A 26872-nucleotide genomic window follows, 5' to 3' on the forward strand; every position below is an offset into this window, starting at 1 on the left:
ACGGTTTGAATGAGAAAGAGAGTATGGATGACATTTGTTCTGTTTTGAAGGTGGGATGTGATCCACTCGAGAGCAGACTCCTCTATGCTGGCTTCGTAGAGTCTTTGTATTAGAGTGTCATGGTCAACTGTGTCAAAGGCAGCGGAGAGGTCCAAGAGAAGTAGTGCAGCAAACTCTTTCGAGTCAACTGTATTTTTAAGGTCATCCCAAATGGCAATAAGGGCAGATTCTGTGCTTCTTCCTGGATGGAATCCTGTTTGGAAGTCTGAAAGTATGGAATTATCTTCAATGAATTGTGACATCTGGGCGAATGCTGCTCTTTCTATCAGTTTGCCCAGGAAAGGTCCATTTGTAATCGGTCTGTAGTAACCGGGTTTAAGTGGGTCCAAGTTTGTTTTCTTTAGCAATGGGCGTATGTATGACCTATTGAGGTCTTCTGGAAATATTGCTGTAGTTAAGGAATTGTTGATGATTCTTCTTACTAGTGTGGTACCAGAGTTAGAAGAATTTTCTTGACGGTTTGTGAGGACATGGGTCAGAGGTCTGCCAGCAGGCCTGCTTGCTTTGACCAGGTCCATACATTTATTGTGTGATATTTGTTGGAAGGAATGCAGAGGCTGGGTTAGCCTACTCTGAGGGTTTTTTTGGAAACAGGTAGGTGTTGGTGGTTTTTCTTTGTTTTACATAGGAATTCAGCATGTCTTCTTTCGTTGTGTAATGATTTGTTAGTTTGTCTGTGAATTCTTGAGTAATGGGTTGAGCTCCTTCTAGTCAATTTAGTTAACGAAATTCAGTGAGATTTTTATAGAATTCTTTATTTGCACATTTAGAATTTTGAAATCTATGTGAATGGTATATTTTCTTAGTTTGATTGCTGAATTGTATAATCTGTTAAGTTTCTGTAGGTAAATGTTTTCTTGATTTTAGTTTGTTTTGAGCCAGGCACGTTGCAGCTTTCAAATTTGCTGTTTTATCTCTGCATTTCTCCAATGTGCCTGCTTTCTTTTGTTCTTTTGCGTTGTTCTGAGTAGTAGTAGGATACCAAAAGATTCCTGTAGCCACTCATATAGTTCTTGAATGTAATCTATTGTGTCTAGATCTGTATTGGATGTTAGTTGTGTTTCTAAGTTTCAAAATTAAGTTTGTTTCACGGCTGATCGGTAGATGCATGTACAGTTGTTTTAAGTGTATAGCTTTGTGGTGTTTTATGTTGGAAAGCAAGCAAATGGTGGCCTGACCATGTGACTGGAGTAATCCTTTGAAAGGTATCTATTACATATAGGATGTGTCCAACGATGTGTGGAGGTTTGTGGATGAGCTGATATAGGTTCAGTACATCTAGTCCAGTGATGATTGTTTTTGGATGTGGCATATTTTGTTTTTCGAGCCAAATGTTTAGGTCACCAAGAATGCATAAGTTGGAGTGTAGTGTTACTAGGTTTGAAACTGTGTCTAGAAGTGTGTCTGAGAATGTTGCATTGCTAGGTGAGGGTCTGTAAAGGAGTAGGAAGTTACAGGAAAAAGATAGTGTAGGTTACATCTGGTGAAGAGGGCATCACAACCTTGTATAGATGTCGTCAGCTTTAGTGATATTTAATGTTTGCTTGAACACAATAGATATGCCACCTCCTCTTCTGCCTATACAATTTTGTGTGATAGTTTTATAGCCTAGAGCAAGGTTCTCCAAAGTGTTGTGAACTGCTAGTTGGGACGAAAGTTAGGTATAATTTTTCGATGCACGTAGGAGGGAGAAACCTATTTCCGAGGACTTTCCGGTGAAGCAGTATTCTTCTCCTCAGAGAAGCCCAAATTGTGATGGGTGGGGAGGAAAATATGCCTGTCTTCATTTTGAACCTTTGGCATCAAGCTAGTGTTTAAAGAAACAATTGTAGGTGTGATTAGTATACCTACCTCTTAGCACACAATCTGGGGCATTTTGATGTCCCACCTTGCTGAGGTTTGGAGGATTTTGTGGTTCCTCTAGAGCATGGATACTCACAAACATTTTCTCCGGGCCATAAAGTACAATTTGGGTTGTGTCAAACAGCAGCATCTATGCAGGGACATGTCCCATGTCCAACTTACTCCCCCGTTTGCTTTCTTCTTTTAAAGGCTCGCTAGCCCTCTCCCAAAAAAGCTCATTAGCTCAATTCCAAAAAGTGCATGTCACACAACTTTTATTTACAAATCTGTCTGGGATTTGTAAATACAAAGAAAAAAAAATGCTCTCCTTATTGTGTAGATGCAAGCATCCATGTTAGCATGTGTCCACAAAATGATGAGACTGCCACGTCATAGTACCTTTTTTACATTATTTTCAGCCTTGCTGCATCCACATCATGACTAAAAATGATTGCCAATATGGCTAAAAAAATAGACCTATTGACTTTGTCAATGATTTTCCAGTTAAGGATCCTGTATTATCAAAATAGCACAAAACATACACTTACAACATCGTTTTTTGTTTCTGGGCTTTGTTTCTACAGTCATTTCAGCTTGTTTTATGAGCCATTCAGCCCTGCTCATGAAAAACAGCTTCACTAACTAAAGAAAGCAAGCCCAGAATTACAAAATCATGTCGCTTGGCTAACACCAGCAACAAAGAAAACAGCACACAAGCAGCAGCTTTCCCTGCATCAACCCTTGGCTTACCAGGAAGACCTATGGGCCGCAGAAGAAGGCGAGCCATTATTTGAGAACCACTGCTCTAGCGGATACCCTCACAAGTAATAGTTAGCTTTACAGATACACATAACAGGACTTGTTTAGGCACGATTGGCATAACTAGACCTTTAGCCTGCCTTGGGCATCAAAGGCAATGGCCATGGTGGAAAACAAAAAGGCCAGCTACCCATTCACTATCATAACCCGCTTTTGCTCCTGGAAATTAGCTAATAATAATACACCAACAGTATCTTTGACTTTGGCCCTTCACAGCGCTCTGCCACCTCCAGGCTATGTTCTCACTACACAAATACCACATATATACATAAATACAAAATAACTGTCTCATATCAACATTGAAGATAAATCTTGAAACATAGAAAGAATATGTTAATGAGTCAGCCTGGATCCATAAAGATGGTGGTGGGACTTAGCTGGAATGCACTTTGTTCCTGACATCATGGTTGGGAGTTGAACTTGGATAGGACTAGCAGTGATCTGTGGGTGTTAGAAATGTGGTTTCTGTTTGGTTAGGGTATTCACAAAGGTCAGGCAGAACCCACCTCTCTAGTAAGGGCAAGTAAGTTACATAGCCTTCTGGTAGCTTGGCGCAGATCAGGCAGGCTTATCATCAGAGACAATCTGTAAAGTGTTGGTGCAACACACACACAGAAACACAATGAAAATACCACAAGAGAGACTCCACACAGGATTATATAAAAATATAGTATATTGTACATAACATCCACCAACATGATGTGTCATAAATACTTTGCATATAATGTAATTACTACAGAGAGTACTCGTCATTTTGGAAAAAACAAAGCAAAAATGCCATGTATCAGTAACCCTTTAAGGCATGTAATGCAACAGTACAGTATATAAATCACAGTAAGACATTCACTTTGGAATTAACCAAATCAGTGTTTAAACTACGTGAGCCTCTAAAGAAAATACAGGTAATCTTGCAATTCTAGAACCCATTGCGCTTTTCTTATTGTGTTGTATTGTATTGTAATTGCATTTATATAGCGCTTACTACCCTGATGAGTCGTCAAAGTGCTTTTTCGGCTAGAAGCACGCTACTCCGGAACCCATAAAGGATTAGTATTGAATTGGTATAGTGAAATATGAAAGTAATTTGAGTGGTGGATAGGTTAGTCAGTTATTTGGATTCAGAAGGATGGCAGAGGGATAGAAGAGGGAAAAAGGTTTGCATTTATATAGCGCTTTTTACCCCTGATGGGGTGTTGAAGTGCTTTTTTCGGCAAGTAGCACCCTACTCCGGAACCAATAAGGATTAGTGGTGAATTAGTATAGCGAAATATGAAAGTAATTTGAGACGTGGATATTAATCAGTTATTTGGATTGAGAAGGATAGCGGAGGGATAGAAGAGGGAAAAAGATTTGCATTTATATAGTGCTTGTTACCCCTGATGGGGTGTTGAAGCACTTTTTTGGCGAGTAGCACCCTACTCCCGAACCCATTAAACGATTAGTGTTGAATTAATATAGTGAAATATGAAAGTAATTTGAGTGGTGGATATGTTAGTCAGTTATTTGGATTGTGAAGGGAATGCAGAGGGGTAGAAGAGGGACAAAGGTTTGCATATATATATATAGCGCTTGTTACTCCTGATGGGATGTTCAAGCGCTTTTTCGGTGAGTAGCACGCTACTCCGGAACCCATAAAGGATTAGTGGTGAATTAGTATAGTGAAATATGAAAGTAATTTGAGTGGTGGATATTAGTCGGTTATTTGGATTGAGAAGGATAGCGGAGGGATAGAAGAGGGAAAAAAAGGTTTGCATTTATATAATGCTTGCTACCCCTGATGAGGTGATGAAGTGCTTTTTTCGGCGAGTAGCACGCTACTCTGGAACCCATAAAGGATTAGTGACTTATGATAATTAGACTCGCCCTGAGGGATTTGCAAGCAGAGCTTAAAGGGGACAACGGCTACTGGAAGAGCTGCCACAAAATTGCTGGGACTGATCGAATCAAATCACAGGAAATCCACCATGTAGTAGTATATAAAGCAGCTGGGCTGGGGCAAGCCACTGCATGGTCAGGGTCCATCCGCACCTAGTGAAGTGGCCCAGTAATACTTGAGAATACGTATAATCGGTTGCAGAGTATGGGAACTACTACCATCCCAGAAGTGGATGCGCTTCTACCATTATAACTCTGGTCCCACTAGGGGTTTTCATGCAAGCGATTTAGGGCAGCCGGCTATGGGGAGTGCCACAACTTTTCAAGGACCACTCAAGTATGACCCCCAGGGAATTACAAAGTACCTCTGTACATGGCCATGGGGCTGGGGCAAGCCACTTTGGATCAGGGCCCACCTGTGTCGGGTGTACTGACAAGGTTCCTACTGGGGGGATCCGTTGAGGGTGCCAGCAGCCTCAGACATGAGCCCATACTGCCCTATGCTGTTCCTCAGGCAAATGTAGGTGGTGTGGATGCCATGGGCAGGATCCTCAGACTAAAGTTGGGGATTGGTGCTGGCTCCACCGGCACCACTCAGCAACCATTGCTTCCTATCTTGTGGCTATCTGGAAAGTATGCACCAAGTGTAGCTGTCACCCAGCCCTAGACGTGGATTGGAGTCAGGCTGCAAAGCACAAAGAGTAGTAAGCACAGAGAAATGCCCACTTTTTAAAAGTGGCATTTCTAAAATAGTAATGTAAAATCCATCTATACCAATAGCAGGATTTATCACTCCCATTCTAAATATGCCAACCTTGGCAACGCCACTCCTTTCAGATCAGGACTTACCACATTAGTATATGTAGCAAATTCCCAATGCTAGCCTATGGGAGGAGTAGGTCCTCCAGAAGTGCAAAATAGGCTGTTTGTCACTACCAGGACATGACACACATAAAGGCACATATCCTACCTTTTACTTACACAGCACCCTGCCCATAGAGCTAACTGTGGCCTTTCTTAGGAGTTACCTATGTGTAATAAAAGGGGAGTTTCAGACTTGGCAAGTAGTTTTAAGTGCCAAGTTAAAGTGGCAGTAAACTGTGCAAACACGCTCTTTAGTGTCAGGCTTGAGACATGTTTGAAAGGCTAGGTCTGTGGGTGGCACAAGCAGTGCTACGGGCCCACTAGTAGCATTTAATTTACATGCCCTAGGTATATGGTATACCAATTTACAAGGGACTTACCATAAATCAAATATGCCAAACAGGTGTAAACCAATCATACTATGTTTAGAGGAGAGAGCACATGCATTTTAGCACTGATTAGCAGTGGTAAAGTGCTCAGAGCCCTATCACCAATTAAAAGGTTAGAAAATAGGTGGAGGAAGGCAAAACGTATGGGGATACCCCTGCAGAAAAGGCAAGGTCCAACAGTGGGGCTTACCTAGCAAAAAGGCAGATGATATGGCTGCACCCTCCCTCACCAGCAGTTCTCGGCCAACTTGTTTGCCAAGAAATATATGCATTAACTGCCTATCTTGTTGAATTTCATCTTGCAACATGCTGTCAATAGTTAGTGTAATTAGATCTGGGCGAAACATCAATTATGCTGGAGTAATTGGAGTCATTTAGGTAATTCTGCATTGTTCTTTGATGCAGAGTAACCGATAATAACGCAATTACGCTATCTCGCATAATAAAGAGTCATTTTGGGGAAAAACATTTAATGCAAGAGATCATTTAGTGAGCGCAAGCAGCTGCTGTTTATGTTCTGATGCATTTAGCACTATTTTATTCGCACAAAATGCATCCTTGTGTCCTTTTTTGACATGAGGGTGCACTGTGCACTAAGAAACTAGTGAAAAATGCTGGGAGTAAGTTGGGTGAAAATCCTACCCACAGTGCACACTTAGCGAGAGTGAGCAGCTGCTCAGGCTCACAATTTTTTTCCGTTACATTTAGCGCTATTTCTTAGTGCAAAATGCATCCTTGTGTCCATTTTTTGACGGGAGGTGGCATTTTTGGGCTAAGCAAGTAATGCTAAACGTAGAATAACTCTTTTGGGGTAATTCAGGGTAATCTTGCAGAATATTGGGGTAATTCCATGTGATTACGCTACAAGGATTTATACAAATTACTTTATTTTAAAACAAGGAAGTGCACTATGTCCTATTGGACCTCTTCATATCAAAGAAATGAATTCCAGGCGAGGGCCTGGGAAGGACTAAATACATAAATGTGACCTTTCAATTTCGATTTCAAGTAAACCCAATCTCCTCTATGCAAAATGGAACTCAAACAAAAAGAAATTAAAAGCACCACACTGAGCGGTTCTATCATTTGGACAAACAAATAGCATCAAAGAGGTAATTTCAATTTTGGAGTGGCCTATGGAAGCCAGAAGGGTAGGTCTGAAACGTCAATGTGTGGCCCTGTTTTCTGGCTGTTTGTTATCTGGTCTGGTGGGCTATTCTTACTATTGATTTCTATCATTTCCCTGATATTACAACAAATATTACCAGCAGAAAGCCCAAATACATGCAGTCTCCAATACATTGCAAAACTTCAATACCGCATTTCTTTAAAAGTTCAAAATTGTCCAATTCGCTAATGGGTGCTACTTTTATTTTGGTGCCAAGACATATTTTCTGTCGCAGTCCAAAAATCCATGCAAGCCTTTTGCCTCGGTGACAAATCATCATAACTCGTAGTCCTGTTCCCCTTTTAGAACATACAGTTTTTACATCCCCCTGGAAGTAAATTGCTTTAGGATGACCAAGACACTTGTAATTTAAGAGAAACATATGGGGTAGTCCTGTCCCTTTTATATTTGGGTGGGGATAAACCAGTGCTTAATTTGAGCCGGGGATTTCTGGTGCTCAGCACCGGCACTTAATCATCAACATCAGCACTTTTCATGAGCACCAGTTAAGGACACATTCATTTATTGGGAGATTAAGTGATTAGCCCAGAATCTCAGGATGTTGAGCCAACACGAGACTTGAACCTGGTTCTCCAGCTCCAAAGTCTGCAGCTCTGGCCATTACACCACATCCTCTCCGGACTTTCATGGTTAGTAGATGGTTCTGTTTTAGGCAGCGCAAATAGGAGAAATGGGCTGGTGCAAGCTGCCTCCTGATGAGAGCCCCCGCACTTATTTTTTTACAAATTAACCAATGGGATAAGCATATAATGTTTCTGTCTTGGAGGTGCCAGGGCTGGGAGTAAGTGATGTAATCAGAAAAACTGCTAGGGCTATGGGTGTTTCTTGTACGGTCATGACATAGATCGAAGTGGGCAGAGAACTTTATTAATTTGATCAAAACAGTTCCCATACTTTTTTATTTTGAAAACGACCGACCGTTCCTGAATGGTTGAGTTCCTGCAAGCTGAAAGGGGAGAAAAGGAGACCCCTCTATGTAAAATAGTAGCGCCAGCTAAAGCAGAAACAAGCCTTCTCTCCAAGATGCGTCCTACCTGAAACAAATGTAAATGTGTGCAATGGGTTGATCTGCAAATCTAAAGACTGCTTGGGAGACAGAATAGACTTTAATTGCTAGAATCTGAAATGTGTCCTTTTACCCAATGGAAACCAATAGATAGGGTTTGCATTAGGTACAATCCGTGTATTACTTTTGAAAGCATTGTAAATATTTAAACAAAATCTTTTTGCACATTTAATGAAATCCTATTTACTCTGTTTACAACCCTTCGTACTCTATGTAGTAAATGTTATATATAAACTGTAATGACTTACTTTTTTTCACAGGGCTTTGAGTCACTTGCTTGGACCTCAAAGCACTCTAAACTACACATCACTGTTTCCCCAGTGCACCGACCAGGATTCAAATCGGTGACCCTCCAGTACACCCACAGACATCTGAAGTGATTGTACTGACCAACCGAGGAGCTCTATCAAACAAGCATTGGCATAGCCAATAGGTCTCGCCTTTGGGACCTTATAAGTGTTTAGACATGCAACAGTTGGTGTTGTTGCACCAAGGATATTGTGCTGCTTAATTAAATACTTATAAGGACCCAAAAGCGAGACCTATTGGCTATGCCAATGCTTGGATGCAAGGCTGAGGGGAGAAGGGTGCAAGGCCGAGGGGAGACGGGTGCAAGGCAGAGGGGAGAAGGGTGCAAGGCAGAGGGGAGAAGGGTGCAAGGCAGAGAAGGGTGCAAGGCGGAGGTGGAGAAGGGTACAAGGCGGAGGGGGAGAAGGGTGCAAGGGAGAAGGCGAGAAGGGTGCAAGGCAGAGGGGAGAAGGATAAAAGGCGGAGGGGAGAAGGGTGCAGGGTAGAGAAGTGTGAAAGTCGGAGGGGGTGAAGGGTGCTAGGGGGAGGGGAAGAAGGGTGCAAGGGGGAGGGGGAGAAGGGTGCAAGGCAGAGGGGGAGACGGGTGCAAGGCAGAGAAGGGTGCAAGGCAGAGGGGGAGATGGGTTCAAGGTGGAGAAGGGTGGAAGGCGGAAGGGTGCAAGGCGGAAGGGGAGAAGGGTGCAAGGCGGAAGCAGGGAAGGGTGCAAGGTGGAAGGGGAGAAGGGTGCAAGGCGGAGGAGGAGAAGGGTGCAAGGTGGAGAAGTGTGCAGGTTGGAGGCGGAGAAGGGTGCAAGGCGGAGGGGAGAAGGGTGAAAGGGGGAGAAGGGTGCAAGGTGGAGGGGGAGAAGGGTGCAAGGCGGAGGGGAGAAGGGTGCAAGGCGGAAGCGGGGAAGGGTGCAAGGTGGAAGGGGAGAAGGGTGCAAGGCGGAGGAGGAGAAGGGTGCAAGGTGGAGAAGTGTTCAGGTTGGAGGCGGAGAAGGGTGCAAGGCGGAGGGGAGAAGGGTGAAAGGGGGAGAAGGGTGCAAGGTGGAGGGGGAGAAGGGTGCAAGGCGGAGGGGGAGAAGGGTGCAAGGCGGAGAAGGGTGCAAGGTGGAAGGGGAGAAGGGTGCAAGGTGGAAGGGGAGAAGAGTGCAAGGCAGATGTGGAGAAGGGTGCAAGGCAGATGTGGAGAAGGGTGCAAGGCGGAGGGGAGAAGGGTGCAAAGCGGAGGGGGAGAAATGTGCAAAGCGGAGGGGGAGAAGGGTGCAAGGTGGAGAAGGGTGCAAGGTGGAAGGGGAGAAGGGTACAAGGTAGAGGGGAGAAGGGTGCAAGGCAGAGGGGGAGAAGGGTGCAAGGCGGAGGGGTAAAAGGGTGCAAGGCAGACGTGGAGAAGGGTGCAAGGCAGAGGGGTAGATGGGTGCAAGGCAGAGGGGTAGAAGGGTGCAAGGCAGAGCATGAGGAGCGTCTAGCAGCACCAGGCCTGTCAGCAGTTTTTACTGACCCCTATACAAACAACTATGCAGGGCCCCAAGTCACAAGTGCCTGTTTCGAAGTTTAAAAATAAAGTCTTATTGGAAAGAGAAAACACAGTAGCTCCAGTCTCCGCCACCAACTAATGATTTCAAATGCGTCAGGGGACATGAAAAAACACAAAATGCTAGCTTCAAAACCTATGCATAGATTTTGTAGCACAAGCACCGGTGCTGTCAAAGCGCAGGGTCTGAGGAAAAGAGTCCCTTTGGCAGTCATTGAATGTCTGTATCAAGGTATGACTGCATCAGTGCTCCCTTTACACACGGTATCGCAATCAGCGGCTGTCTACTCCCGCGCGTGGCGGTGTCTGGGGCCTCAGAATATATTATGATGGTGCCGAGGCCTCTAAACTGCAGCAGGCTCGGTATTAGCGAGAACGTGCTCTGCATACAGCGTGGACCCGTTCTCATCAGAGCCGCGCGGGCGAGACACGGCTGGGGCTGGAAGCTTCTCATCACAGCCAGCGTGTTTACCAAGGAGACGTGTTCTTGGCAAACACTGGCCCCAAATTCATTCTCTGCAGGTCTCACTAGGGAAGTAGCCGATCCAGAGCTGACGGGGGCCTGAGGGGTGGCCACACAGGGGTAAAGTCAGAGGGGCCCTTATGAGGGCAGCAACTTCTGCTGGTAGCGAGAGGAGGGGGGGCGGGGGGCACAGCGAGGGATACAGGTGAGAGGGGGGAGAGTGTGGAGGAATAGAAGGGAGAGAAGGTGAGAAGGGGGTGGGAGTGGGAGCTAAAGGAGGGAGGGTGCAGAGAGATTTAAAAGGGGGCTCTGGTGAAAAGGGGCGAGCGGAAGGGTTTCAAGGTGAGGAGGGGTGAATGTAGCAGAGAGAGGAAGAGAAACAGGAGATAGGTGTGACAGGAGGAAGGCAGCACAGGGAGGGATACAGGTGAGAAGGGTGTAAATGAGTGGGGAGGGGAGGTAGCAAAACGAAGTAAAGAGAGGAGCCAGGTGAGTAAGAGAGATGTAAATATATTAGAAAAAGAAGGCATTAGGGAGCGAGAGAGAGATAGAGAGACAGGGATGGGGCTTGTGAAAAGGGGAGATGCGAGAGAAAGTGACTGAGGATGAAACCGATGCAGACAGGGAGTGAGACAGTGAGCAGGTGGGTAAATGAGGTATGGGGAGGAAGGAAGTGGGTGAGCGAAAGGCCTTGGAGAGATGTCGAGGATCGAGGAAAAAGAGAGTCCAGAGGGAGCATATGTGACTGGAAGGAAGAGGCCGGGTGTGCAGAGAGGCCGCAAGAAGGGGGTGCAGGGCGAGATTAGAGCGGGTCAGCAGCGGAGAAGCAGGTGGGGGCGAAGGGTAACAGGAATATATAGAGGCGGACAAGGGGAGGCCGACGAGCAGGAGAGAAGGGGAGATCAGAGGGGCGAGGAGGCGAAAGAGAGGGGGGCTAAGTGAGTGGGTGAAATGGGGAGAAGGTGGGAGGGGAAGCGGCGAAAAGGAGAACAGGTGGAAAAAAAAGGAGCTCAACGAAATCTGATACTGGAGGGGAAAGAACGACAGATGTAGAGAAGCACGGGGTGAGACAGGGTTGAAGGGAAGACAGGGATCAATAGGAAAGAGGTGCGTAGCAAGAGGAAGGGGAGGAGAGTTGGACGAAAATGAGGGAGGAAGAAGGGATCACAACGGAGCCATGAAAGAAAAGGGAGATAAGAAGTGCAAAAAGGAGGTAAAGTGGAGGGACGTGGTGAAGAGGGGAAGGTTCACAAAGCAGCGGAGAGACACTAAAATGTTATGAAAGACGGTGTGCAGGAAGAAAGTGCAGGAGGTGGGATAAAGGTGAGAGAGGGAAGATCGCAGGTTAGGAGAGATACAAAGAACCAAAGAGGATGGAGAATAGAAAGACAAGAAGAAATGGGGTGCCGCTCGCGCCAGGGATAACAGGAGCAGAGGCACAGATGACACGAGGAGAAGGCGCACGGCCGTAAAAGTAACTCGGCTGCGAAAATACTGGCTCACTGAGAACAGCAAAGTGAAAGTGAAAGTGATCGTGATCAAGCGCGGCGAGCGATGCGCTTAATGAGCATGACGAGGAAAGTCATATGGTGCCTCTACTCGTAAGTGCGCGCCTGCGCACATGCACGCAAGCTGTAGGCCGGCCATGGTAGCATTTTTTTAAGCCCTTACTAAAAGTCTCGCCAGGCCAGCGCATGCGCTGCGTCAGGCGAGACCTAAAAATGCATGCACTACGGTCTTCTCAGGCTCCTGCCTCAGCACTGTGTTTTTTCAGCCATTTGACCACGCTGTTGTCCTCACTGGGCTGGCCTTGGAATGGGAGGCCGTGCCGCCTGTGCTCTGATCTCCCTGACATTTGGTGGCATTTCTTAACGAGATCTGAACAGCCCGGCTGCCCGGATCAGCTTCCACCAGCACACATGCTCCTGTTATCTCTAGAAAGGGCACCCCTGTGACAGCATCCCCTAGAAGGGAAGTCAGCTCGAGGCACAAGCCCCCCGAAAGGGCACCCCTGTGAAGGGAAGCCAGCTCGTGGCGCATTATCTCCAGCAAGGGCACTCCTGCGACAGCGTTCCCTCGAGGGGAAGTCAGCTCGTGGCGCAGGCCCCCCAAAGGGCATCCCGTGACTGTGACAGCATTCCCTTGAAGTCAGCTCGTGTCGCAGGTCCCCCAAAGGGCACCCCTGTGACTGTGACAGTATTCCCTTGAAGTCAGCACGTGGCGCAGGCCCCCCAAAGGGCACCCCTGTGACAGAATTCTCTAGAAGGGATGTCAGCTCGTGGCGCAGGCCCCCGAAAGGGCACCCCTGTGACAGCATTCACTAGAAGGGAAGTCAGCTCGTGGTGCAACCCCCCGAGTTCAAGCACACGATACGTTTTTCCAACCTTTCACGGAGCAGAGATTAAGCCCGTTCGGGCCGGCTGCACGGATGTAAATAGAACATCAAAGACAGGGCCATGAGCGGCGGGGAACAGGAGCCGAGTTGTAGATTTATGGCCTTTCAGATCTGGACGATTTCACGGAGTGGAACACAATAATAAAAAAAAAATTAAAAGCGACCGGGCGTCAGGCGAGAGGGATGAACCAGAGAGGGCAGGTAAGAGCCAAGAGAGAGGGGTTAATTTCCTCTTAATGAAAACACGTTGTACCTCGTACTAGAGATGATCCACGGACAATACAGACATGATTGCATCGTGTAACAGTGCTATGTGGCGGAAATATGTTTTGTTTATTTACAAACTTATAGGGCAGGAAGAAACCAAACTGCATAAAAATATCGTAACAGGGTTTGAAAATGAACGCTTAGAAATTTGACAATTGGAATTTAAGCTGTGCTCACTACATGAATTTCTAAGGGCATCCAAACCGTCATGCATTGAAATATGCAAATCTAACCTTAAGTCAGTGCTTAATTTGTAAAATATGAAGTGCCAGGGCTCTGGCCAGGAGGCCACTGCAGCTTGCACCCCCCATCGCCCCAGTCATCACTGCCAAAAAACTACTAACCATCTCTCCCGCATGTAAATGCGACAGTTCAGATTATTCCAGGTTCCCAAAGCTAAAGGAATGGCTGGGGGGGGAGGTCTGAGCAATTTTTTAATGTACATTGTTTTCCTGAACAACTGTTATACTGCTCATCTCTAAATTACAAGAGCAGCGCCACCTTGTGGCAGACGGCCCTAAGTGTGGTGTTGACAATAAGGTGCCGGTGCCGAGCACCGGAAACCAATTAAGTGCCGGTGCTCAGCACCGTAAAGCACCAGCTCAAATTAAGCACTGCCTTAAGTGCTACACTGCTGCCTCTCAACCCAGTCGTTTCTGCTGCTTCTGACGGGCTTCATTGTAGCCCCGGTTACTTATCAGTAATCTTCATTAGTCCAGCCTGGTCTTCCCTGACCCAGTCCTGGTTCCAGCCCTCACCCCCGGAGGTGGGATTGGTTATCTTATGTTTATGCTATTTGTTGTGTTTTTACTTTGCTTAGTATTTCGACAGGAAGTGATACCACTGTTTCCACTTTATGGGATGGCTGACTGAGCAAATGGAAGCCATTTTAGGGGAATTATTTTTGATAGGTAGGGAATAGGTTCTGCAGTTTGAGATCAATCTCGTTTGTGCTCCCTCTTTTTAAATGGTTTAATCGAAACTCTACTTGCAGGGAGAAATATAGATTCCCTGAGGCTAGCGCACCGCAAAATTCCATCTTTAATGTTTGCGGATGATACGCTGCTACTTTCTAGGTCCCCTATGGGAGGAGTTCTGTGCCTTTTGTAGGAAGAGGGACTTGGAGATAAATCTCCAAAAAACAAAATACATGGTATTCAATGCCAATACTACCAATTGCCCACACCCCCAAATGGAAGGTAGGGCCTTAGAGAGGGTCTCTATCTTTGAATATTTGAGCCTTACACTTAATGACAAGAAGGACTGGGTCAGCGAAGACTGAAGAGGAGGCAATGCAGTGTGTGTATCTGAGTTGTGAATAGTACAAACATTTGAGCATCTGTCATACTGTCCTTGGAAGAGATCTCAGTCTCACGGGCACAAGGCTAGTAAAGCTACAGTCCAGCAGTGGATGGTAGTGCCCCTGAACCAGAAAAGTACAAACAACCTCAACATGCCATAGGACAGAGCCATTGGAATCTTAAACGTGCCACCAGAATCCAGCAAGGGGCACAGGATCACGTGTTCAGACCCTACAGCCAGCCTCCAGCAGAAGGTGCAGCAATTAGGACCTGAAAATTCCAGACACCATGAGAAAATGTAGGCTGTGTGAACCACAACATACAGTCAGCCTCCAACAGAAGATGCAAGCTTCAGGACCTGCAAAATACAACCAGACTCCAGGAGAAGATGCAGGCTTCATGAACCAGAACATACAACCATCGTGTAGTAGAAGATGTAGGCTTCAGGTCTTTCAAAGTACAACCAGCATGCAGCCAAAAAATAGACTTTGGGAACCACAAAGTTCCTTAAGCAGAAGATGCAGGTTGCAGACCCCCAGGCACCAGGGCAGCACTACCAGCTTCCAAGAGTGAAGGCAGTCTCCAACGTAGTTCTAAAGAGCACAGAACTTTTTCACCATTAAAAGATATATCTACTAGGAACACAAAAAAACAACAACCAGCCTTAAGCAGAGGGTGTAAGTTCACATGCACCAGGTCATTATAGCCACCCTTCAGCAGTGGTCGACAACTACTAGAATAGTTCATCAAGCCACCAGCAGACATCCCCAGACACCAACAAAGTACAACCAGCTTTCCAGGAGCCATCTTCCAGCAGAGGACCCAGGCTTCCAGAAAACAGACCAGAAGAGTGCTGCCAGCAGAAGACACATGGTGTCCGTGAACCATTTAGGGACATACAGCCTGCAACTGAAGTTCCCAGTGACTAGAAAAGAACAACTGGCCTCCACCAACTGGCACATGCAAAGATGCAAGGACAGTATAACTATCTTCCAGCCATGCCCTACACTGTGGCCCAAGAATGATGACACCCGCCTCAATCAAAGCTGAAGACTCTTATGAACCTGAGTAGGAGAAGACTCTAACACTGAACACAGGTTGCATGTTACCAGAACCGCACCATCAACAGAAGACAAGAGTTATGTTATGTTATGACAATTTATTAAGCGCACTACTACCCGAAGGTGTCTAGGCGCTCACGGTCTCCATAACTAAGTAAAAGAACTAATTACTAAAAAGCCATGTTTTAAGCGATTTTCTGAACACTAACAAGGAGGAGGACTTTCTGAGGGGGAGCGGGAGAGCATTCCACTCCTTGATGGTGTTGTACTGAAACTCCAAAATGCTACAAGCAGTCTACAGCAGAGACAATGGCTTACATCGGCCATCAAGACATTGGAAAGCAGACCCCTCAGACCTTTTGAGATGACAGGCAGAATCACCTTCACAGGACACAGTCTACCGTACGTTTCAGTGATATTCCCAGCCTACTCTATTTAATCAGCTTCAAACCTCAGACAAACCCATCACCTGTAGCCTGTCAAATACAGCTGCAATAGAGCTACCTACCACCTGTCGAGATTCAGACTCTTGGGTATCAGATAATACTAGCAACATCCGACAGATAGTACAGCCTTTCTTCGTCTGCGAAAACGCACATTTTATTGTAAGAGGATACACAGTCAGCCACTGTACTCAAGCCAGTCACTTTCTCTAAGGGACACATTGTACCACGAAGAGCATGACTACACCCAGCCATCGGGGTTGTAGCTTAGTCAGTGAGATTTTGGGGGTGTGAATCTCAGCTATCCCAACAAAAAACATCATGCCGAAAGGTGAAGTGATGGATGACCAGGGTTGAAGATGCACTGTTCCCATGAGGAACACGTTCAATGCTGAGTTTCAGTAGGTGAGCCCCTGTCTAAGTTCTTGATGAAAAGTAAGAATAACTTAAAACCTTTTAGTCATACAAAGACCAACAAAGCATAGGAGACTCCACTCAGGCCCCCCGGACCCAACTCTCAAGCCAAGAATGTATTTATTGAGGGGAGTGGTCACACTCCAAACACCCCCTCCCTCCAGCCCCCCCCCCCCCACCTAAGCTATGCCCCTGCCAGTCATGTCAGCAGTATGCTTGAAAGGAATCACCAAAGATTAATAATGTTTTGAGGCCAGACCATAAGACAGCAGCCCTAGTCAATGGAATGTATGTAGGATGTCACGTACGATGTATATTAATACACTTGGCTTTAAAGGCCACCGTCGCATGAGATATGGAAATATTTGCCACCTCCTGCAGTCCTGTCAGACATGTGGCAACAACATCACACCGCCGCACAGTGAGCCAGGCAAGAAGTCCATGCTGATGTGCTCTAAAGGCCAGTGTCTTTAAAGGTGGCACATCCCCAAAGTGCCTCTGTCAAACTGGCAGGCCACAGCAGCACTATAAGAGAACACAGTGTCTTAAAATTTAGAGTTGACTTCTGAAACACAGAAAGGTGCACTTATCTTCAATGGTGTGCTAGTGGCGCCCCACTGGGATACTTTTCCACCTTCTGGGCTTTAGCCTCTAAGCGAGGTGGAATACTGCCTTCTCATAGACCATGAGGCATGCACTTCACTCTCTATCTGCATTCTCAAGGGCACATTGGCAAGGCAGTCATGCCTGACATTGACTTATCCCGTGAATATCTTGGAAGTTCAACCAGACAAATGGGCACAGCTTGCCAAGCACATCCCGCTACCTGCAGGGGGAGCTGCCATGCAGACACCATGTCAGAGGACCAACCAACCTCTAGGTGTCTTTCTCCTGGCTTTCATTTAATAGTTGACTATCCATGCCTTTCTTTTTGAAAATTATACACTAAACCTTGTTAAAATATCCCCATCTACAGGTTGCCACCTCCCAAATGAATTAATAACAGCTGAGACCTTTAAGGGGCAACTGCAGACAACACAGACATACTCCTCTATTGCCCCCTCCTGTCACCCAAAGGCACTAGCAATTAATCACCAAGTTAACAAGCAAAGACCAGCACTGATTATCTGATCCAATGTATGCACTCAGATTCCGCAGGTAAGGTGCACTATAGAAGCCAACAAAATGACAGTGGCTTCCAAATATGATTGCCAAAAAAACACATGCTCCACTGTAAAATGAACCTATGGAATCAAATAAACCTAGCATTTTGGGGACATAAGACAACAATCTTAAAAGGTGAATTATATTTTCTTCTTGTAGACTTAGCTGGTTTCACACTGATAAAATGTAGGCCTGGGCGAAGCACTACGCTACGCTCGCGTAGTTTGCGAAGTTCGCGCTACTTCGCGCTACGCGAACTGCACGTAGCACAGTGCGAACACGCGTAGCGTAGTGTTGCGTAGTGCTGCGGTCATTTTTTGCTTGCTCGCGGTCCTCAACGTCAAGTTGGCGACCGCGAGCAAGCAAAATGACATCCTGGCGAGACTTTTTCCTTGTTCGCGATCGCGAGCATGGAAAATAAACCTCCCGGCGAGATTCCCAACGCGAGAAGGTCAGGTTTCTCATTGCGAGGGGTCGCGTATGCTCGCGACCGCTCGCGATGAGAAACTACCAGTTCGCGTTGAGAAAGCTGCAGCTCGAGTAAAAATCTACTCGAGCAGCAGAAAACTACAGCTCGCACTGTGCAAGATGCCATTTTCAATGATTGCACAGTGCCGGTTGCTTGTCCGCACTGTGCAATCATTGAAAACAACATCTTGCACAGTGCGAACATGTTACTTCGCAGTTCGCGAAGTGCTACGCGTAGCTCGCGTAGTGCGAACTTCACTTTGCGTAGCTTCGCGAAGTGCTACTTCGCGAACTACGCCCACCCTTAATAAAATGTCAGATGTATGAAAGTCAGAATATGCGGTGGCACTTCAACTCTCATTGAAATGAACTACCTTGCTAGGGCCCAAACATCTAAAGTCCCTTTCAGGTTTGAAGTTTCTTTTTTCTTATCCCCTTTCTTGGAGTTTCAAGCTCTTGCCTGATGCTGAATGTAATGTACCTCGAAGCCCATCATTTCCCTTGGTTGTAAAGAGTTTCAGATCTCTACTTGTTTCTCCTGTACAGCGCACGTACATACACCTGACTACATAGAGTTGCGCAACGTAAACATTTAAAATAAGATAAAACAATAATGTGGACAGTTATAAAATTATTGAATACGGCAACTGAGACCCTATGCTTCATTACCCCATTTCACTTCCGTATTGCTTTAATTTCCGGTGGTACATCCTCATTTTACTCTCTTTTTAGACAGTTTTTATATTCAACCCTAAAAAGTTTCATACACTTAATGCCATCAAGTGCTCCTCGGTTATTTACTGGGCAACTTAGATTGCCAAGAAGTTCGCATCAATTTGCATTTAGGAAAAGGAGCATATATCGTTGAGAACAATTAGCATTTCTGCATGACAAAGGCTCCAGGTACTCACATCTGTGTCCTACTCATGCACTTCACTCTGCATAGGTTCTGTCAGAGGTGGATGCTATTCATTGGCACAGGGAAGCAGAAAGTATACATCTTCCCTCTGCAGACAGCACTGTCCTGTAGGTTCTAGCAGCTTCGTACTTTCTAGCCTTGACCACACAAGAAACCTATAGAGACACTTCTGCTTAGGTCGACTAGATTTTGAAAATCAAAAGCCGGAAAGTTCTAAAAATATAGAAGTAGGACTACAAATCTGCAGTCACCGACATGAACGACACAGACAATGAGGCATTAAAGGATAACCACAGGGCTTTAAGTGAGCTGGATCCTGCCAGTGCTCAGCACCGGCAGTACTAAAAACAAGCATTGGCATAGCCAATAGGTCTTGCCTTTGGGACCTTATAAGTGTTTAGCCATGCAACAGTTGCATAACTAAATACTTATAAGGTCCCAAAAGCGAGACCTATTGGCTATGCCAATGCTTGTTTTAACTGCTGCAATCTATTGAAGCCTCACGGAGAACATCAAAGCGGCCGTGGGGCTGCGAAAGTGATCGCGATCAAACATCAATTGCGGCCGCGAAAGTGAAAGTAATCGCGGTAAAGCGCGATGCGCGTGCCCGCGCACATGCACTGTAGCTCTAGGCTGGCCTGGTAGCACTTTTTGGAGCCCTCACAAAATGTCTCGCCAGACCAGCGCATGCGCTGGGTCAGGCGAGACCTAAAAACAGGTGCTGAGACGAGTCCCTATCGGGCTCTCAATTTTTGCCCTCACCCTCAGGATGGAAAAATAAATCTTAAATCTGCAGTAGTACCACCGTTCACTGCCTTTGATGCAACTTCAAAGAGACTACTTTTAGTTCTTTCAGTCTCATCATTTCAGAACTTAAGCATTATCAATATTCTATACAACGAAGCCATAGTTCTTGCTTATTTCTCTTATTTTTCTTATGCAACTAACAACTATTGCCAAAGCCAATAGTCCTGGCTTGTTGCAGGTGCAATGTCACTTGTTGTAATATATATCTGGGTGCTATGACAGAAGCAGCAAATTACAAGTGGGGCGGCACACTATGCTAAGCACAAACGTTTAGCTTATGTGTTTTAAGACACGCCTTACTTACATCGTCCATGCCCCTTTTAGAGACCCCCAAGTTTTTTCATCCCACTTAAAGCCCTGTGTAACTAAATGAAACTTTTACAACCAGTATCACCTTTGTTCAGTAAATTACTTTCTGACAAGGGCTTCTAACAAATCCTTCATTGGAACTCAAGAAAACTTGCCTCCTTTTGTGTTTAGTCAGCTCTGTATGAAAACTAGAACATGCTACATTGATGGTAAAACGCTGGGACATCTTGCCAATCTACTCCTTGTTAAACAGACTCTCATCCTGGAATATCATGCTGGCTAAATCACTACTGGAACACTATTGCGGAGGATTTTGAATCAACTTCAGAGTTGCTTTATAAACCATTCACAATAGTTGTGCTGCCAGAAATAGACATTACCTGGCAAAAACTAACATTACATAAAAATAGGTGCACTGCACACTGGATAGCAGAAGTTTGAATAAAGTACACAGGTAATGCATACATCATGTACATGCACATTCAGTGCTTTAAATGGGAATACATAAGTGCTGGTACTCACTGTGTAGTGTACCTGATTACTTATGGGAAGTGCTGGTACACTTCCATTAAATATATTGCAGCATCGATGAGAAACGCAGGTACTCATCCTTTCAAATGAAAGAAGTGCAGGTACTCAGTAGTGGACAGTATCTAACCATATAAAGCACTGTGTGCATTTCGACTGCAAATGGAGAAAGGGGTGTATCCAGAAAAGTGTAAGAGGAGGAGCTGAGACTATACAATTGAAATGTGGATCCCTCTTACAAATAAGTACCTTTTGGGACAGTCGCAAGCTTTTAGGTACCCACTTGCTACACTTATATGAGCATCTCAATTACACCTGAATGCACCAGGGTTAAATTGTGCATAACGTGGAGTGAAGTACGCAATCAAGATGTGCAGCACTGCTCCGTAGCTAAACGGTAACGGCTGCTGTTTGTTCTGTTTACTGTCTCTGACGCCATCCTTGCACTATTGCGCGCTTTGCACCTCTGACAATCGTCCTGGTTTTAAAAGTTTTAAAATATTGATTTTATATTGTGTATTGTAATGAATATACGTTTTTAAGCTTACCTTTGCCGCCGGTACTCTCAGAAGACATTACCCCTGACCCCGGTTCGTCACGGCGTGTGCCGATTGTACGGAGGGTCGCATAGGGGTTGCACAACTTCCGGTTTCAGTCGTAAGCTCAGGTGCGCGTTCTAGCGTTTCCCCCACAATTTCCTTACTTTAGCGGGGTGAGGGCGCGGACGCACGCAGCACTGCTCCGTAGCTAAACGGTAACGGCTGCTGTTTGTTCTGTTTACTGTCTCTGACGCCATCCTTGCACTATTGCGCGCTTTGCACCTCTGACAATCATCCTGGTTTTAAAAGTTTTAAAATATTGCTTTTCTATTGTGTATTGTAATGAATATAAGTTTTTAAGCTTACCTTTGCCGCCAGTACTCTCAGAAGACATTACCCCTGACCCCGGTCTGTCACGGCGTGTGCCGATTGTACGGAGGGTCGCATAGGGGTTGTACAACTTCCGGTTTTGGTCGGAAGCTCAGGTGCGCGTTCTAGCGTTTCCCCCACAATTTCCTTACTTTAGTGGGGCGAGGGCGCGGACGCGCGCAGCACTGCTCCGTAGCTAAACGGTAACGGCTGCTGTTTGTTCTGTTTACTGTCTCTGATGCCATCCTTGCACTATTGCGCGCTTTGCACCTCTGACAATCGTCCTGGTTTTAAAAGTTTAAAATATTGCTTTTATATTGTGTATTGTAATGAATATAAGTTTTTAAGCTTACCTTTGCCGCCAGTACTCTCAGAAGACATTACCCCTGACCCCGGTCTGTCACGGCGTGTGCCGATTGTACGGAGGGTCGCATAGGGGTTGCACAACTTCCGGTTTTGGTCTGAAGCTCAGGTGTGCGGTCTAGCATTTCCCCCACAATTTCCTTACTTTAGCGGGGCGAGGGCGCGCGCAGCACTGCTCCATAGCTAAACGGTAACGGCTGCTGTTTGTTCTGTTTACTGTCTCTGACGCCATCCTTGCACTATTGCGCGCTTTGCACCTCTGACAATCGTCCTGGTTTTAAAAGTTTTAAAATATTGATTTTATATTGTGTATTGTAATGAATATACGTTTTTAAGCTTACCTTTGCCGCCGGTACTCTCAGAAGACATTACCCCTGACCCCGGTTCGTCACGGCGTGTGCCGATTGTACGGAGGGTCGCATAGGGGTTGCACAACTTCCGGTTTCAGTCGTAAGCTCAGGTGCGCGTTCTAGCGTTTCCCCCACAATTTCCTTACTTTAGCGGGGTGAGGGCGCGGACGCGCGCAGCACTGCTCCGTAGCTAAACGGTAACGGCTGCTGTTTGTTCTGTTTACTGTCTCTGACGCCATCCTTGCACTATTGCGCGCTTTGCACCTCTGACAATCATCCTGGTTTTAAAAGTTTTAAAATATTGCTTTTCTATTGTGTATTGTAATGAATATAAGTTTTTAAGCTTACCTTTGCCGCCAGTACTCTCAGAAGACATTACCCCTGACCCCGGTCTGTCACGGCGTGTGCCGATTGTACGGAGGGTCGCATAGGGGTTGTACAACTTCCGGTTTTGGTCGGAAGCTCAGGTGCGCGTTCTAGCGTTTCCCCCACAATTTCCTTACTTTAGTGGGGCGAGGGCGCGGACGCGCGCAGCACTGCTCCGTAGCTAAACGGTAACGGCTGCTGTTTGTTCTGTTTACTGTCTCTGATGCCATCCTTGCACTATTGCGCGCTTTGCACCTCTGACAATCGTCCTGGTTTTAAAAGTTTAAAATATTGCTTTTATATTGTGTATTGTAATGAATATAAGTTTTTAAGCTTACCTTTGCCGCCAGTACTCTCAGAAGACATTACCCCTGACCCTGGTCTGTCACGGCGTGTGCCGATTGTACGGAGGGTCGCATAGGGGTTGCACAACTTCCGGTTTTGGTCGGAAGCTCAGGTGTGCGGTCTAGCATTTCCCCCACAATTTCCTTACTTTAGCGGGGCGAGGGCGCGCGCAGCACTGCTCCGTAGCTAAACGGTAACGGCTGCTGTTTGTTCTGTTTACTGTCTCTGATGCCATCCTTGCACTATTGCGCGCTTTGCACCTCTGACAATCGTCCTGGTTTTAAAAGTTTTAAAATATTGCTTTTATATTGTGTATTGTAATGAATATAAGTTTTTAACCTTACCTTTGCCGCCAGTACTCTCAGAAGACATTACTCCTGACCCCGGTCTGTCACGGCGTGTGCCGATTGTACGGAGGGTCGCATAGGGGTTGCACAACTTCCGGTTTCGGTCGGAAGCTCAGGTGCGCGTTCTAGCGTTACCCCCACAATTTCCTTACTTTAGCGGGGCGAGGGCGCGGACGCCAAAGGCAAGCCCGTCTGCGCCCGTCCGCGCCTGGCAGCGCCCAGCGGCCAAAAACCCTGTTGGTGTCGTTTAGGATACACCAAGACACGTCCTTCTTTGTCTCAAAGTATCCTTGGACAACCCTGTCGTGTGATCGGTTGACAATGGGGCTTATTCAATATTCGAGTGCCCAACTCAAAGACCTAAATACCTTCTCCACGAATAGCACTTGCACTTTTGAAAAGGACTTGCTCCAATGCCCTGAAATTAGGCGTTTATCCAGTCTAACAAATGCAGTCTTACCCGCTAGTCCCAGGCTGCAGAGGAATCGTGAAGCCCCCCTCCCCTCATTGAAAGCTATTTATTTTAACGCCCGTTCTGTCTCCAAACATTCTTTGGAGATATGGGGTTTACTGGATCAAACTGAGCCAGAAATATGTTTTATCACTGAAACTTGGCTTCAGGAACATGCCGGTCCTGATCTGCATGTAGCCTTTCCTCCTGATTATAAAACGATTCGTATTGATAGGAAAGAGAAAAGGGGGGTGGTCTTTTAATTGCTTATAAATACACTTTAACAATCAGCGCTTTGGAAAATGTATCATGCAGTCAGATGGAAATCTGCATTTTTAAAATTATTGGTCTTCTAAGTGGGTCTTGGAGAGGAGCCCTGGTCTGCGGTCCCCCTAGTATGAAAGGGGACTTTTCGGATCAACTAGTTGAAACCATAGCCCCACATGTTATAGCCTCCGACAACTTCCTTCTTCTTGGTGATTTCAATCACCATGCGGAATTGCTCCACAACCAGGACACAGACAAATTACTCTCAAATATGAACTCTCTTGGTCTGGTTCAAATGGTGGCTGGGTCCACCCATTACGCAGGCCATACGCTTGACCTTCTTTTCTCTAATGCACTGGAACTGGTCATTGAAACCCCGGAGCCTCTGTTATGGACTGACCATTTCCTGTTGGAATTCACTATCCCTACTGCCCTTAGAAAGAAATCACAGTCTGACAACAACCAAGTATCTTGCAGGCCTTGGCGTAAAGTAACGTCGCTACTATTCAAAGATAAGTTCTGTCCTTATCCCTTAAACCCCGAGGCTAGTGTTAGTGACGATGCTGCGCAATTAAATAACGCAATTCTAACTACACTGGCTCTCATTGCCCCGACACAGATCATCAGGTCCAAGAAGCGTACCTCCTCCTGGTTCACGGATCATTTAAAAATCTCCCAAAAATTGTGTCGCACCGCAGAAAAACTGTGGCGGAAAACAAAACGCTCAGCAGATCGTGAAAGCTATCAAAAATTACACCATAGTTACATGCGCGAAATTAAACTAGCTAAAAAAACTCACCTGGTAAGTCGGATAACTAAGGCAGAAAATTCCTCAAAGGAACTATAGCATATCTTTAAAGAATTCACTACTGCTGTTAATGAACATACTGTTCCCATCTCTCAAAACTGGACAGATTCCTTATCAGAATTCTTTGAGGAAAAAATTATGAATATTCACAAAACTTTCCCCACCACCTCCGACCACGGGCACATTAAACCTCTGTGTCCTTTACTTGACCCTTGTGATCTCCTGACCGATTTTACGGAGTGTGACCTTAAGTCTGTCACCATGGCCATGACTAAAATAAAATCTGGGTCCCCCGCTGATCCTTTCCCTTCTAAATTTTTTCCAATTATGGCACCTACAGTTCTACCAGGGCTGGTCAGTCTATTTAATAAATCCTTGGCTGAATCCAAGTTTCCTTTATGTTGGAAGACTGCCAGAATCAGACCAATCTTGAAGAAGCCTTCGGCAGATCCAGCGATACTTTTGAATTACCGGCCAATCTCTCTATTACCCTATTTTGGGAAAATATTGGAGTCCTTGGTAAATAAACAGTTGGTGTGCCACCTTGAAAGCCACGGACTTTTGGATCCCTCGCAATTTGGCTTCAGAGCAGCTCACAGCACTGAGACCGCTCTGGTAGAGGTCACCGATAACATCAGACTAGCTATGGACAAACATCAGTCAGCGATCCTCGTTCTGCTCGACCTGTCGGCTGCCTTTGACACCATCTCCCATCGTATTCTTGAACGATGTCTCTGGGAGGTTGGTGTCAGGGGGCAGGCCTTGAAATGGTTCATCAGCTATTTGAAGGATCGCAAAACTATTGTCCAGATGGGTAATACCACCTCTAGTGAACGGCCAGTAACGATGGGTGTGCCCCAGGGCTCTATTTTGAGCCCTACTCTTTTTAATATTTACATGGCCCTAGCTGCTGTGATCAGAACTCATGGCTTCGACGTCTTGTCCTATGCGGACGATACACAGATCCTGGTCACGTTGGGCTCTGATCCCAACGATACTAAGAAGCGTTTTAAAGACTGTTTGATCCATGTGGACAAATGGATGACATCGAATCATCTTCAGTTAAATGGGACCAATCTGAGATCATGCTTTTTGGTAAAGCGACCAACCACTGGACGCAGGATTGGTGGCCTTCCAGGCTTGGCCCATGTCCTCCTCACAAGAACTTAGTCCGGAATCTAGGATTCCACATGGACAACTGCCTGTCCATGAAGGGGCATGTGAATCATATTGTTGGTACCTGCTTCGGTGTTATGCGGAGCCTTCGTAAAGTCTTCAAATGGCTCCCTCTCGAGGCCCGCAGACCCCTAATACAAGGTCTAATAATTAACAGAATGGACTATGGCAATGCTCTTCTGTTATCAATTAATTCTGATCTCCTAGACAGACTTCAGGTTCTCCAGAACACTGCTGCGAGGCTGGTCCTCGACCGCCCATATAGATCGCCGTTGGCACCTTGCCTGAAAACCCTCCACTGGCTCCCAGTGAGAAAACGTACCCTTTTTAAGACCTTATGTCTTACACACAAACAAATGTATGAAAAAGGTCCTAAATATTGGGGGCAAAAATTACGGTGGTACACACCGTCCAGGGCACTGCGTTCTAGTGACTCTGCTCTGCTCGCCCCTCTCAAGATCCACACTGTTAGGCAGGGCGGGTGCGCTTTCTCATTCCTGGCTCCAGCTTCTTGGAACAAAATGCCATTTGAACTTCGCAGCACGTCAGACCACAACTGTTTCCGTAAGAGACTGAAGACCTGGCTGTTTGGATAATAGCCGTCGGCCCCATCTTCTTACCTGCTCTCAGCAGCCTGCAAGCGCCATGAGACTCGCAAGAGTGATATGTGCGCGATATAAATACCCCTGACTTGACTTGACTTTAGGAAGATGTTAGACCTGGCTTCCTTGGCGTGGTTTACCCTAACTTTTTGCCCTCATACCTCCTGTTTTTGCGGACTTCATTTTTGATAGCCTTAGGACTCTCTGCACTTTACCACTGCTAACCGGTGCAAAATTGCTTTTGTTCTTTCCCTAAAACATGGTAACATTGGCTCATTACCAATTGACATATTTAATTTACTTATACAACCCTAGTAAAGTGCACTACATGTGCCCAGGGCCTGTAAATTAAATGCTACTAGTGGGCCTTCAGCACTGTTTGTGATATCCACTTTAAGTAGCCTTTTAAACATGTCTCAGGCCT

The sequence above is a fragment of the Triturus cristatus genome, chromosome 6 (assembly GCF_964204655.1).
Source record: "Triturus cristatus chromosome 6, aTriCri1.1, whole genome shotgun sequence".
Taxonomy (NCBI): domain Eukaryota; kingdom Metazoa; phylum Chordata; class Amphibia; order Caudata; family Salamandridae; genus Triturus; species Triturus cristatus.